Source organism: Protopterus annectens, chromosome 2.part2, assembly GCF_019279795.1.
Source record: "Protopterus annectens isolate FY-2018-M chromosome 2.part2, PAN1.0, whole genome shotgun sequence".
NCBI classification, from domain to species: Eukaryota; Metazoa; Chordata; order Ceratodontiformes; family Protopteridae; genus Protopterus; species Protopterus annectens.
Window position 1 is genome coordinate 835,598,947 of NC_056730.1, and position 12,931 is coordinate 835,611,877.

General features: G+C 39.0%; 1 protein-coding gene across 1 annotated transcript in view; it reads right to left on the minus strand.

Moving 5' to 3' along the window:
* Positions 1-12,931, minus strand: part of CETN3 (centrin 3) — a 703,216-nt gene that overhangs the window by 220,704 nt on the left and 469,581 nt on the right. The window lies entirely within an intron of this gene.

Sequence of the window (12,931 nt, forward strand, 5' to 3'; positions counted from 1 at the left end):
CCGAGAGGGAAGTGTGCTCCGACCTAAATGGCGCCGAAGACACAGTTCCCCCCATGGGTCTGAAACGGCACAGATCCGAAGACTCCAAAACCCTAAACCGGGTCGGAGAAGGAGCGATCGGGGTAAAGAAAGGGGCCGAGCTCCCCCCCGGAGGGGGGGGGGGGAGGCTGGAGCACCCCCATCTGCATTTGAGCCTGCAGGAAACAATGCATCATCCGGTCCAAATCAGCGTCGGTCATGCTTCTGGTGGATCTGGAGGAGGTCGTAGAGGCGGGCCTGGAGGGAGACCGGTACTCCTCTTCCGGCTCCAGGGAAAAGCAAGGAGAACGGAGCCGAGAATGAGGAGAACCAGAGGCCCTCTTAGCGGGACTAGCTACCTTCGCTGGCGGGGCTGAGGGATGAGACTCAGCCCGCCTTTTATGCTTGTGCCGGTCCTTCTCTCTCCTTTTTTCTTTAGAAGAGGAAGAAGAGTCCCCCTCACCCTGAGAAGCAGAGGGAGTGTGAGTCCCCAACAAGGGAGGGGGATTGGAATGCACTGAAGCCGCAGCCGCTACCGGTGCCTTAGAGGGAGAGGAGGAATAAGAATCCTGGGGCAACAATCCCGCAAGGATTAGCTTGTTCCTCCTATCCCTGATAGCCCGGGGGTTGAAAGCCGCACAAACCTGGCAGCTGGTGGATAAATGGGCCACCCCCAGGCAAATAACGCACTGAGTGTGGCCATCGGCTGGGGACAGCTTATGACCACACTCAGTGCATTTAGAAAAAATGGCTTTAGGCCCTTCAGCCATCACACCACACATTCATGCACTAGGGGGAGGGAATGAAACAAAATTTGAAGTAAATTTACCACAAAAAAAATACGCTAAATATATTAGTCGATAAAGGGGGCTAAACAAAACACACACACCAAAGAAATTTAGAAAAAAATGATTTTAAAAGGTTTTTATCAAACTGGAAATTTCTCACCCACGCCTAAGAGCTCGTCTCTAGAAGCTGCTACAAGCCGCGGCAAACTAGATCTGAGGATGGGGGATGTGTAGCAGGGGATTATGGGTAGGGGAGGAGCTAGGAGCTCAGATCTTTTAGCTAGGTAAAGCTGTCGGCTCGGATCCAAGGACGGATCCGATACCCACAGGTTGCAGACCAAATGAAGTTAACTACTTCAGATCAAGGCATTAAAAAGACCTCATCATCCTATGCATACAGTCAAGGAAATTGCAACCCTCATGCCAAATGCCACTGTTTTTTCTGTCTTAGATGCAAAGAGTTCGTTTTGGCAAGTAATGCTTGATCGCAAATCTTCACTACTAACTACATTCAGTACCTCATTTGGTAGATACAGATTCTTTAGGATGCCTTTTGGAATAAATTCTGCCAGTGAAGTCTTTCAGAGTGCAATGGAGCCAATTATTTCAGGCTACCTCTGTGCAATAACAGTTGATGATTTACTGGTTGGAGGTAATGGTGAAGCAGAGCATGACAGAAACCTCAGGAAAGTTCTGGACGGAGTGTGTGAATTGAATTTAAAGCTCAATTCCCTGAAATGCAAATTCAGAGTACCAGACGTTACTTATGTAGATCATTTATTTACCTGTACAGGCTTACGACCATATCCTTCTAAGCAAGCAGCCATTTTTGAGATGCCAGCTGTAGACAATGTCCAAGCTCTACAGCTTTTTCTTGGTATGGATAACTATTTGGGCAAAGTTATCCCTGACCTTAGTGAGTTATCAGACTTTGAGAGAGCTGACACAAAAATGTTGCATGGTCATGGTTAGAACAACACCAGAGAGCATTTGATAACCTCAAACAGCAAATTGCTAACCCACCTACATTAAGATACTATGATGTCCACAAACCAGCAGTTCTTTCCTGTAATGCTTCACAGTTCGATCTTGGTGCAATTATTCTTCAAGAAGGCAGGCCGGTTGCCTATGCATCTGGAACTCTTACCCAAACCGAGTTGCAGTATGCTCAAATTGAGAACTTTTAGCAATTGTGTTCGCATGTTCGAAGTTCCATGATTATATTTACGGCTGAGCAATCCAGATAGAAACTGACCATCAATCTCCAGTCACTATTCTAAAGAAGCCTATGCAGTCTGCTCCAGCAAGATTACAAAGAATGATGCTTAAACTGCAAAAGTACAATTTCAAAATGGTCTGTACAAAGGGTAAACTTCTTTATCTGGGTGATACCTTATACAGATCATCCAGAAATACCACAGAACAGCTTGATGCAGAGAATTTTTACTTTGATGTCATGGAAGAGAGTAAATTTTCTACCACAAGACTTGATCAGCTAAGAGATCATACAAAGACTGATCCAATTTTGCCAAAGCTGAACCACTTCATCAATGTAGCATGGCCTTCAAAGCAATCCAGTGAACTGTCAGAAGTACAACCTTACTTTCAATACAGAGATGAGATGCTGATGGAAGATGTATCATTTTCAAAGGTCCAAAAGTTATTGTTCCTACTTTCTTACAACGTGAATACATTCAGATTTTGCATCGTGGCCACCCAGGTTCTGATTCTACCAAAAGAAGGCCGAAAAGACTAGTACTTTGTCCTTTTCTAGCAAAAGACATTGATAAAGTGTTTTCTTCTTGTTGAGTGTGCAACAGTACTAAGCCACATTTGCAAAAAGAGCCAACTTCAGGTAAGCCAAATTCCTGAACTACCTTGGTCAACAGTAGCAACTATCTTACTTGAGTGGCACAGTCAACATTACTTAGTGTTGGTAGTCTCTTATCTGAACTGTTTTTTGAGATTGATTTGCTACCTAACCTAATGTCCAGTGCTGTTATTACTAAGTTGAAGTTCACAGTAGTCCACACAAAGTTATTTCTGACAACGGTTCTCAGTTTACCAGTCATTTGTTTCGGGGATTTGCTAAAGAGTAGGACTTTATCCATGCTACTAGCAGTTCTTAATATCCTCAAACGGCCTTGCTGAACATGCAGTACAGAGTCCAAAGCAGTTACTGGAGAGGTCAAAGCATGACAATACAGATATCTTCTTGAATTTACTTAATCTAAGAAATATACCCCCTGACAATCTACTTGGCTCACCTGCTCAGAGACTTCTATCCAGGCAAACTAAAACAAACTTACCTATCAGTTCTAGTTTGTTGGTGTCTAATGCTAAAAAAACAAGAGAGCAATCAAAGCCCAACTTTTTAGTCCAGCTATGACAAAATGAACAGATTCTTCGTTGAAATGAAATGAAATTGCAGCATCGTACCTGTGATACAGACTCGATCTCAGAGCAACCCTGACAATGTGCGTACCGAAGAACATGTCGCAGTATCCATTTCCATTCCTGATGATGATCCAGATGTCCCCAAAGTTGAACATTTCTTGAAGACAGCCCTCATTGCTAGATCCAATTCTGACTTTTATGTTACACGGTCAGGTCGTATTTCAAGACCTAGTGTAAAATGCACAGCAACTTGGACATTGTTGTTTTATGTGTGTCTAATTTTGTATGATTGCATGTCAAATAATTAGTTCTGCATAACTGCATATCAAAAGATTATTTCTGTAAATCCCATGTTATAGAATACTGTCATTTCATATAAGGATCATTTCTCAAAGCGGGAAGATGTAGATCAGAGCGTGTGTATGTACCTTTAAGAAGTACTTCCAGATGTAGCATGTGCATAAAAATACTGAGCACATGCAGGCAGTAGTGCCAGTTTGACAGAACAGCCAGAGTGTTAACATATATGAGTGTGGTAGTCAGTCTATTTATAAGTTTATTTAAGTTTAAGTTACAAAGCCTCATTTCTGATGTGTCTGTGTGTAACAGAGCTGCTTGAACAGAAGCCACGAATGTTCGTCTGTTTTATCCTGTCCAGACGAGTGACAGATGTGACTAAAATAGCAAGGGCTGTTAAAAAATTTGAAGAGAATTACACTCGCTGTAGAAAATAATACACTCCAAGCTCTCTGAGAAGGATCCGCTTCTGTTGCGATAACGCAGCAAACGAGATCTGCAAGGTGAATGGGGCATTGTGGGTAAAGGGAGGAACTGGAGAGTTGGATCTGAGAGTCTAGCAAATGTAGCCGAACCAGATCCGAGGTCGGACCTGAGACCCATCAGCTGAGGAAGAATGAAAAGGGCAACAATCAGATAAAACACTATACATACCATGGCAAGAGAAGCACATCTACAAATATGACTACTTATTTGAGATACAGTGTATTAATATTGAGGATCTTCTAAGACTGGGCTTAGTATCTCATGACAGGTAGCTTGTGCATTAAGGAGGAAAGTGCATCTATAAGCTAACGTGATTTGCTAGCCATGTAAACTGAAACAGTCTGCACATGGCCAAAGTTATAAAGGATCAGTTGCAAAAGCTACAAAACACAGAACATTGTCTATATATATCTTATTAAGGCAAACAGGACGTGTGATACAGTTAAGGGGGGGAGTGCAAGTAGTTAACTTAAGGACAAGTTAATATTAGAAATATTATACTATAAAGACTAATATCTCTAGAACAGTAGACTGTGCAATAGGTCAGTAAGCACACGGAAAAACTTCACTGTGTGATAAATACAGCTTCAGTTACTGAAAAGTATTTGCAATGGGTTATGAAAAAATGAAATGGTTTACTTATTGTTTTAGTAAATCAGTATGGAGTGTAATACTGTCATATTGGCAAGCCCTCTGTCAAGCAGTGGATGTTAGTAAAAATATTAAACACATCTGGGCAAGAGAAAAACAGCCAGAGACACTATTTAGATGCACTTTATTACCACTACTTTTTACTAATTCTAAAATCAACATCTCATGAATGGTTAATTGTGCATTAGGAAACAAGGCAGCGTCAGCAAGCCATCAGGACATTGTAGGCATCCACAATGAAAGCATTCCAGGGGAGAACTACTGGGCTTGCATTACTAAAAAGTAATAACAAAAGGTTATGAAAAATTTGAAATATTTTGCATACCTAAATTACTAACACAAAACTGGTGAGAGACATACTGTCATGCAATGAAATCTAGGACAGCAAAAGGTGTTACAAAAGCACACACTCCTGGGTAAGAAAAGCACAGCCACCAATATGGCTATGTTTGAAATATGATCCACTAATATTAACAATATTTTAATAACAGTCTTAATATCTCATGAACAGTTGCTTGTGCTGATTGACAGGATATGGCAGAGGATCCATAGTAAAAATAGTACTGTTAGATGTACAGGGCTTGAGGTACAGAACAGGATTTGAAAAAGGTTATGAAAATGAAATATTTTACATATTTACATTAATGAAAAAAATGAAATGTGGTACTGTTATGCTGGGGGAGGGAGGTATGCAAGTTGACTGTTAGAAGATTATGCTACACGCTCTGATAAAACAAACACAGCCCCACATACAAAGACTCATTTGCAATGCACTACAATAATATTCTAATATTAAGCCTAACAACTGATAAACAGTAGGTTATGTACTGGAGAGGAAGGTGACATGATTTGCTAAACAAGTAGAGCGAGATGGCCAGCATGGGCCTCACAGGACTGGAGTTAATGAGGAATGTTTGCAAAAACTTAAGAAAATATGAAATATATTCCAGTTACATTACTAATGCAAAAAAGAAGACAGATACTGTCATGATGCAGGTGGCATATGCAAGCAGTTGGTGCTAGGAAAAAACATTAAAACACAGTGGTTATTTTGAATACACCCAGAAATAAAAATGTTTTTTTTTTTTTGGTAAAATTAGTAATGAATATTAGTACATCTGCATTTATACTGCAAAAACTCATACAAAAGGCATATAGCTCTGCTACTGATACTTGTCATCTAGCATGCTTGTTTTACTATATTTTTTTACTGGGTTAATCTTACTAGGCTAGTGGCTTCTTTTCAAAGGAGAATAAGGTAAAACGATGAGTAAGAAGGTCACACAGACAAACCAATCAGTAAAAACTACAAGAAAAATCTAGCCAAGCTAGAGTTTCCACTGTGTGATTCCTTAAAACCTCTTGCATTAGAGATACAAGGGATAGACCCCTTAAAGACATCAGGTGTTTCAGCTATATGGCAGTTCTGAATGCCCATGACTTTTTTCTTATTCTAAGTATGTTATGGGCAAATTCAAGACAATAAAGCCAACCTCCATTAGCTATGGGCGTGCATGTTTCAGTCTTCTTATAGCCTCATCAATATAGCATAAGTGGACTGTTTGGCTAAACTAGTCTTTAATTCAATGGGGTTGCCGTACCCAGCTGATGTCCATAACCATTAAGTTGTCTGCAAAATATCCCATGTAACAAACTAAAACAATGAGTAACAAGGTCGCACAGACAAACCAATCACTAAAAACGACAAGAAAAATCTAACCAAGCTAGAGTTTCCACTGTGTGATTCCTTAAAACCTTTTGTATTAGAGGTACAGGTGTTTCAGCTATATGGCAGTTCTGAGAATAGGCAGAGGAGAATAAGGTGGCTTTTCTAGGGGAAATTTGGCCATGGCATCAGGGATCTTCCTCTACTCTTTTCTATAGGTGCTGTGGGATGTTTTACATCTACCCCAGCTAACACCAACAGTTGTGGCATCAGTTTAACATCTCACCAGAAGGACAGCACACTCAGGATTGTAACAACCCCAACTCCTCCCCTCGATACTGCACTGCAGTGTCAGCAATCAAGTCACCTACAATGGGATTAGAACTCTTAGCCTTCTGGTCTTCCAGAATTAAAGACTAGTGTTCTTCCTTTTCCGCCACTGACACTGCTCAACTGCATTGCACTGTTTTGTAGATCACTGCTGTTTTCAAATACTGTGCAAATATTACATGCACAACTTGGATATACTATGCACTATCACAAAACAGCAGCATGATTCCTGTTCCTGGCATATATCACTGGAAAACTAACCTGACTCTGTGGTGCAGACGGATAGTGCAGTACGACTCAAATGAACAGAGTTGGATTAGCAGCACAAAGGTTGAAAGTGTCAGGTTGGGGGGGGGTAAGAAAGGCATGGATTTCTGCTTTTGCATACACCTTGGGAGAGGGATGGGGTCTGTTCCCTAGTCACTGGTTATGCTACTTCAGGTGTTAAACAGGATGGTCCTAATAGCAAGTTCACATTTTTGGGAGAGGCATGGGCATGGCTATCTAACATGGAATACCTATAATACTTGCAAGTCACACATGTGAACATGTGTGCTCCTGCTTGGGAAATGCTGGCAGGTCCAAATATGATTTTTGCAACTATCAAAAATTATCGACCACAGCGTTCAAATGAATGACAATGAAGGTACCATCCAAACCTCGGAGATGTGTAGACACAAATTCCACCATGAACCATTGAATAAAAGTTGAATTTATTCACCATAAACAGCAACACGATTCAGCCAAATTCAGCAAACAACCTAAACAAACTTGGACTAAGCGCTTTCACCAGTTATACCGGCTTCTTCAGAGTCCTGGTTTGACTCATGAATTGTTCTCAATTATATACTAAACCTGCTAACTTCAATTAATCAATCTTTCATTCTTTCAATTACCCTATTGTAGTAATTGCTATCAAAATTTTTAAAGCTGTAGAAATGTTAAAATGTTGTATACAACCAACACACAATGGCATCAACATTAAATAATTAATAAACACATAATATAACTTGTGTATATGTACAACCAAAATGTATAAATAGATAAATATCTATATATATATGTGTTTTTGATTATATATCCTACAAATTGCCCTTATCAATTGATCAAAATAATAATAAAATTATCAACATGTATAAAAATCATAATATGGAGTATAAAATTAAATATTGAATAAAATAAAATTGTGGTTAGATATAGTGTTTTATTAAACTATGAACCTATTCTAATCAATAAAACACATTATTTTAAGGTAAACATTGCATCATTTGATACCCTTTATATTAATTCTGCCCTAAATTTTAACAAGGGTTTTAATGAAATATGTTCATTAATCCCAGGTGGCCTGGTGGCATTTAATCTGATCTGCCATTCCATTTCACGCAGTGCCACCTGGTTTTGGATATCACCTTGAAAGTCAGGAAACACCCTGTCAATTATGAAAAACAAGAACTTTTTGAAACCAAAACATTTTTGGGAATGCAGAAAAAGTGTATTGTATTCATCCATTCTCTTTATAGAACCACAGTGTTCACGAATTCTTTCCTTCAAACTTCTTGTTGTCATACCGACATAGAATGTGTCGCATGTCATACAAGTGGCTATGTAAACACAGTTTTTGGTCAAGCAATTGCACATACCTGGACTACCTATAGTACGCCTATACCCTTTAACCGTAGTGTAAGCCCCAACAGATATATACCTGCACCATTTGCAACACCCGCATTTGTTCATGTAGGAACGTCTGTTGTCAACCCAGATTCTCTCCAAAATGTCCTTTAAATTAGAACCCCTACTAAAAACCACAATGGGACTGTCACCCAATATGTTTCTGGTGTCCCTGCTCAAAAAATGCTCCCATAAACTATTCAAACAAGTACGAATGCCAACAGACACCTCATTGTATTGTATCACCAATTTAGGACAATACCTCAGAGTGTTACCACCTCCCAGAATATCATTTGTATTTTTTCTACTTGAAATCTGGGGGATATTTGCTTTCAAAATTGGGACATACCTAGTATTCCTCTTTTTATTTACTTCACGTTTGGTTTTAATCAACAAGTTCAAAGGGTAACCTCTTTCAAGGAAGAGGCCAATCAATTTGTACATTTCCTTTCTATATACTGTATCCTCGGTAATCAATTTAGATAACCTAATCATTTGTCCTTTTACTAACCCCTTCCTCTGGTGTATGGGATGACAACTTCCAAAATGTAACATGGAATTTGCGTAGCTTGGTTTCCTATAAATGTTACTACTAAGCCCTGTAATATTTTTTGAAATCTCAATATCCAAATAATTGGCATAATCTAAATTCCAATTATAAGTAAATTTAAGGAATTCAGAACTTGCGTTCAAATATTCCATAAACCTCACAACACTTTCCTCATCCCCCTTCCACAGTATAAGAAGGTCATCCAGGAACCTGTTGTAAAGTAAGATGTTTTCAACAAAACTTGACTTGAAAATGTTCTCTCTTTCCCATGCTAAAAGCACAAGATTTGCAAAACTGGAGCGCAGCGTGCCCCCATTGCTACTCCAGTTTGCTGTCTGTATGTTTCACCCTCAAATGTTAAGAAATTGTTTTCCAAAACCAATTTCATTAACCCATGACAAACCTCAAGTTTGCCCAAATCAAAACTAGAACTAGTACAGAGACTCTCATAAAAGAATTTGAGACCAGCTTGATGGGGTATGATGGAAAAAAGGTTGATGACATCCACCGTCAAAAAACTATAACTGTTGATGTCCACCATGTTTACCTCTTTTAATCTCTCCAGACAATGCCAAGAATCCTTTAAAATATGTTCTGCATCTAATACTGCCTTTTTACAATGTATGTCAACATATGAAGCCAAAGGTTCAGTTTTCGAACCCTTGGCTGAAACTATGGGTCGAAACTGAAGGTAGTCTGTACCCTTATGTACCTTCGGTATGCCAAAAATTTTGGCATTTTTGGAAATCTTACCGTAAGGTAATGATACTCTTCCTCCGTAATCATCCCCTTAGATAGAATATCCAAAAGGTACAAGTCAATCCTTTTATAGGCCACATTGACCTCATGTTTGGATACTCTACAATAGGTACTGGCATCCCTAACGTTGCCATCATACGGCCAGTGTAATCAATGCTGTACATAATCACCATCCCCCCACCCTTGTCTGGTCTCATACATCTGTACTGCCCTGTGGTACTGAAATCATGAAGTATGTCCCTCTCATCTTGTGTTAAATTGTCTTCCCTGTTTGTCCTTTGTTTACAAATTTTCCTCATTTCATGTTCAACCACATTCTCAAAGATAACCAGTTCCTTACACTGGGGTGGTATAAATACACTCTTTCTCTTCAATCGGGTTCCAACTTGCCCCTCATCCTGATTCATGTCACCCCATGAACTTCCTGTGAAGTATAGTTTTAAATTTAATTCCCTTACAAAAAGCTTAAAATTTTTCAATAACTTGGTCTCATCTAACCTAAAATTGGGTACAAATTTATCACCCCTACTGAACAGTTCAAAATGTGAATCCTTCAAAACAAGTTCAGTATAATTGTAAATGATGAAACCTTTTTCTTTAACTATAGAATGTTTCATCACCTCAAGAGGTGCAACCATGCCTTCAGCTGCACCCCCTATGTTTATACTGGGTTCACACAATCCATCTTGTCTAGTTTCTATTAAACTCATACCTTCACATATTGTATTCAAATCAACCACGCCCTGTACACCCAATACTTCTTTTTGTTCAGGGTTTGTGTTAACATTAACAAGGTCAACCTGAAACAATGAATCAACATTTTGATTTGTAACATCATTGTTGTTTGTACTTAAACCAACTACCCCCCTCATGACATAGTCACCATTGTATCCCTCGTTCATGAAATCAATTTTATACTCCATATTATGATTTTTTATACATGTTGATAATTTCATTATTATTTTGATCAATTGATAAGGGCAATTTGTAGGATATATAATCAAAAACACATATATATATAGATATTTATCTATTTATACATTTTGGTTGTACATATACACAAGTTATATTATGTGTTTATTAATTATTTAATGTTGATGCCATTGTGTGTTGGTTGTATACAACATTTTAACATTTCTACAGCTTTAAAAATTTTGATAGCAATTACTACAATAGGGTAATTGAAAGAATGAAAGATTGATTAATTGAAGTTAGCAGGTTTAGTATATAATTGAGAACAATTCATGATTCAAACCAGGACTCTGAAGAAGCCGGTACAACTGGTGAAAGCGCTTAGTCCAAGTTTGTTTAGGTTGTTTGCTGAATTTGGCTGAATCGTGTTGCTGTTTATGGTGAATAAATTCAACTTTTATTCAATGGTTCATGGTGGAATTTGTGTCTACACATCTCCGAGGTTTGGATGGTACCTTCATTGTCATTCATTTGAACGCTGTGGTCGATAATTTTTGCTTTTTACTTGTGGATTCCTGTATTGGGACCAATTTTTCTTCTTTTTGACTGTAACAAAGATTGACCGAGTGTTCCGAGGTGGCGAGGTGAAACCGTTACTATGGAGAGTGTTCTACATGAACTTACTGTGGTGTTGGCGAAGTTATTGAAAGTATACAATGGCAACCAAACCAAAGATGGCGAAACTTCGGTAAACAGTCCCACGGAAACAGAGATGGAATTATTTACTATGCATTCCCCACATGAGATTACACTGGCGCAGAGGGGGAACAATAATGACACTGGTAATGTAGTATCTGATGGGATCAGGACTAGAAGTGGAGCATCAAACCACCATGAAGTTGCTCCATCTGGTTCTGTGAACTACAATACCCAGCGGCACAATTTGACTTCCTGGTTTGATGCACCCAGGTTGGGTGCACACTTCAATTCGTCATCTGACGATTGGCGTGGTAATATGGAGCGACCGATACTCACCCTGAGGGAACAAATTCATAAATATGAAAAGCTGTGCACCAAGTATCGAGCAATTCAGCTCGATAGTTTGTTTTTATCAAAATCAAAAGAAATGAAGCAGGTACCGAAAGGCTTGCGTCTTTGGAAATTACCGACAGGTATTGAGGTCGGCTCGGAGGCATTCCAGGAGTTGACGGAATTATACCAACGGTCAGGTATGGAGTTACTAGACATTATTTTGCATAACAACGATGTTAAACTCAGTAAGTTACGTGAAGAGATCAAAGTTCTTGACAATAGTATAACTGCTGATTTGTTGTTTCATCAGCAACAAGTACATTACGAAAGAGTTATTAGAAACGTTGAGAATTTTGTTAGGAAGAACATTAGCATTAAAAACAAAAAACTTCAACGGGACACTTTCGATTATCAGCAAAAGGTTGCATATCCACCGGGGCGCAACCCAATGACCAGGACATTTAGCAGGGTTGACTCTTATCGGTCTGACCGGGAGGGGGTCGACGAAAATGAGGGCAATGATATTTTTTTAGAAGAACCAGCTCTGCCAAGAAGGTCAGAGAGGTTACTGAACAGGGGACAGAACCACAACTCGTTCCAACGGAAGAGTCCGAGGGGGACAAGGAAGAACTTTTAAATCCATTGGACTATTGTGACAGTTTTGTAAACTTTGAGATTTGCCATGATGTTGATACCCTGTTTAATTGTGATTTCATGAACGAGGGATACAATGGTGACTATGTCATGAGGGGGGTAGTTGGTTTAAGTACAAACAACAATGATGTTACAAATCAAAATGTTGATTCATTGTTTCAGGTTGACCTTGTTAATGTTAACACAAACCCTGAACAAAAGAAGTATTGGGTGTACAGGACGTGGTTGATTTGAATACAATATGTGAAGGTATGAGTCTAATAGAAACTAGACAAGATGGATTGTGTGAACCCAGTATAAACATAGGGGGTGCAGCTGAAGGCATGGTTGCACCTCTTGAGGTGATGAAACATTCTATAGTTAAAGAAAAAGGTTTCATCATTTACAATTATACTGAACTTGTTTTGAAGGATTCACATTTTGAACTGTTCAGTAGGGGTGATAAATTTGTACCCAATTTTAGGTTAGATGAGACCAAGTTATTGAAAAATTTTAAGCTTTTGTAAGGGAATTAAATTTAAAACTATACTTCACAGGAAGTTCATGGGGTGACATGAATCAGGATGAGGGGCAAGTTGGAACCCGATTGAAGAGAAAGAGTGTATTTATACCACCCCAGTGTAAGGAACTGGTTATCTTTGAGAATGTGGTTGAACATGAAATGAGGAAAATTTGTAAACAAAGGACAAACAGGGAAGACAATTTAACACAAGATGAGAGGGA